Here is a 3,374-nt window from a genome sequence, read left to right as displayed (position 1 = left end):
CAGATCATAAGGGATTTGATTTAGGTCATACCTGAATGGTCTCGTGGTTTTCCCTACTTTCTTCAGTTTAAGTCTGAATTTGGAAATAAGGAGTTCATGGTCTGAGCCACAGTCAGCTCCTGATCTTGTTTTTGCTGACTGTATAGAGCTTCTCCATCTTTGGCTGCAAAGAGTATAATCAATCTGATTTCAGTGTTGACCATCTGGTGATGTCCATGTATAGAGTCTTCTCTTGTGTTGTTGGAAGAGGGTGTTTGTTATGACCAGTGCATTTTCTTGGCAAAACTCTATAAGTCTTTGCCCTGCTTCATTCCGTATTCCAAGGTCAAATTTGCCTGTCACTCCAGGTGTTTCTTGACTTCCTACTTTTGCATTCCAGTCCCCTATAATGAAAAGGACATCTTTTTTGGGTGTTAGTTCTAAAAGATTTTGTAGGTCTTCATAGAATCATTCAACTTCAGCTTCTTTAGCGTTACTGGTTGGGGCATAGACTTGGATTACTGTGATATTGAATGGTTTGCCTTGGAAATGAACAGAGATCATTCTGTCGTTTTTGAGATTGCATCCAAGTACTGCATTTTGGACTTGTGTTGACCATGATGGCCACTCCATTTCTTCTGAGGGATTCCCGCCTGCAGTAGTAGATATAATAGTCATCTGAGTTAAATTCACCCATTCCAGTACATTTCAGTTCGCTGATTCCTAGAAAGTCGATATTCACTCTTGCCACCTCTTGTTTGACCACTTCCAATTTGCCTTGATTCATGGACCTGACATTCCATGTTCCTATGCAATATTGCTCTTTACAGCATCGGACCTTGCTTCTATCACCAGTTACATCCACAGCTGGGTATTGTTTTTGCTTTGACTCCATCCCTTCATTCTTTCTGAAGTTATTTCTCCACTGATCTCCAGTAGCATATTGGGCACCTACTGACCTGGGGAGTTTCTCTTTCAGTATCCTATCATTTTGCCTTTTCATACTGTTCATGGGGTTCTCAAGGCAAGAATATTGAAGTGGTTTGCCATTCCCTTCTCCAGTGGACCACATTCTGTCAAATCTCTCCACCATGACCGGCCCGTCTTGGGTTGGCGGCTGCGACGGGCTCGCCGTAGCACAGCCAAGAGGAGCCACCCCACGTCTGAGGTCAGGGGCAGAAGCCGGGAGGACCCCATGCCCAAAGGGCAGTGGCCAAAAGGAGTTACCTCACGTCCGAGGTCAGGGGCAGCGGCCGAGAGTACCGGACTGCGATGGTGCAGGAAGGGCGGAGAGGAGCTACCCTGTGTCCGAGGTCAGGGGCAGCGGCTGGGAGGAGATACCCCACTCCCCAGGCCCGAGGCCAGGGGTGGCGGGCTGGAGGAGATACCCCATGCCCCTAAGCCCAAGTCCAAGGGCAGCGGCGGGGAGGAGCAACCGCAAGACCGAGGCCAGGGGTGGTTGCCAGGAGGACCAACCCCACATCCAAGGAGCTTAACTCCCAGAGCTTACTCAAACTCAAGTCCATTGAGTCAGTGATCACTTCATCCTCCGTTGTCCCCTTCTCCTCCCACCTTCGATCTTTCCCAACATCAAGGTCTTTTCAAATGAGTCAGTTCTTTGCATCAGGTGACCAAAGTACTAGAGTTTCAGCTTCAGCATCAGTCCTTCCAATGAATATGCAGCACTGATTTCTTTTAGGATGGACTGATTTGATCTCCTTGCAGTCCAAGGGACTCTCAAGAGTCTTCTCCAACACCATAGTTCAAAAGCATCAATTCTTTAGTGCTCAGCTTTCTTTATAATCCAACTCTCACATCCATACATGACTATTGGAAAAACCATTGCTTTGACTAGACAGAACTTTGTTGGCAAAGTAATGTCTCTACTTTTTAATATGCTGTCTATGTTGTAGTGTTACATGGTGCTCAATATCTAAAACCCTCAGAGAGGGCAGAAGTAACTGCTGGTGGTATTTCAAAACTAAGTTTTTGTGGTAAGTCACTTCAGTCATGTATGAGTCTTTGTGGTCCTATGGTCTGTACCCCACCAGGCTCCTCTAGGCAAGAATACTGGAATGGGTTACCATTTCTTCCTCCAGGGAATCTTCTAACTCAGGAATCGAACTTGTGACTCATGTCTCTTGCATTGGCAGGCAGGTTCTTGACCACTAGCACCACCTGGGGAGTCCCAGAGCTAATTTTACCAACTCACAAATAAAATAAAGCAGAATTACTTGTAATTGAGGGAACTGAAAAGCAAGTTTCTTTTAACTCAGCCTCAGACTTTTGTAATTTTTTCAAAAAAGAATAATTTAAGTAAAACATTTAATGGAAGTGAAATATTCATTTATTTTCACTTTTTGAATGAAATCAATAGTGACTACTGAGGTTATTTTCTGTGCACAATATTATGGAAGACACAAAGAAACATTTTGCTCCTAAAAATTTGAAATCTGGCTGAAGAATCAAAACATTGGAATATGAATGGATCAGCAAAAACAAAACAAATAATGGACACCAAAAAAAAAAAAAAATACGGATATCTGAGAAAAGTTGATTAGTGCAAGTTAAAATTCAAGATACAAGAATTTGGGACAGTGGCAAATATAATATTCATTCATTCATATAACCTACTTTGTTAAATACATTTTGATATATTGTAGGTTTTTTGCTAATGTTAGAAAAAACCAAGATGAAAAGAATGTATTTCCTGTCTTCTACATGTGAACTAATTTGTAAACCATTTTGTTTTCTGCTATATTTGAATGTGAACCAAAGGTTAGAGAAGTTCAGAAAATCTTATAAAGCCTAGTTAAGTCAGGAGATGGCAGAGAATGTATCATTCAAAAAGTGACATTTGAGTCACTGTAAATGACAAATAAGAGAGCATCTTAAGCAGAAGAAACCACAGGTCAGTGAGGAGGCATAAAATATTGGTCATTTCCTGTGGTTATCTTCTAGGAGAAATGTTCATAAGTATCACAAATACTGCAAAGATAAGCAAGAATTGGATCAAGAATCCCTTGCATGTGATATTAAGAATTTTAAAATGTATCACATGAGCTTTGTGAAATTATGGAAGAACTTTAAGACTGGATTGGTAGGATTTAAAATTTAAAAGATGTAGCTGGTGGCACTGTAGGAAACAGACTAGATGAAATAAAGAAGGAAAAGGAGTTAGGAGCCGTGTTAGACACCTCTGAGGAAACGCTTCAGATCCTCTTAGGCTCAGCTGTCTTTGTATGGCTCCGTCTGACCTCAGACAGCTGCAGGCTGACAGCACTTTTCCACATGGCCTACTCTGATCACATGCTTTGTACTGCTAGTCCTGAGGCTTCCCTGTTGACCTTTGTGGTCCCACTTGATAACCACATATGTGCAACCCCAAAGTGTAA

Source organism: Bison bison, unplaced genomic scaffold, assembly GCF_000754665.1.
Source record: "Bison bison bison isolate TAMUID 2011002044 unplaced genomic scaffold, Bison_UMD1.0 scf7180017864458, whole genome shotgun sequence".
NCBI lineage: Eukaryota > Metazoa > Chordata > Mammalia > Artiodactyla > Bovidae > Bison > Bison bison.
The sequence above is the reverse complement of the archived record's forward strand: the minus strand, read 5'-3'. Positions refer to the sequence as shown.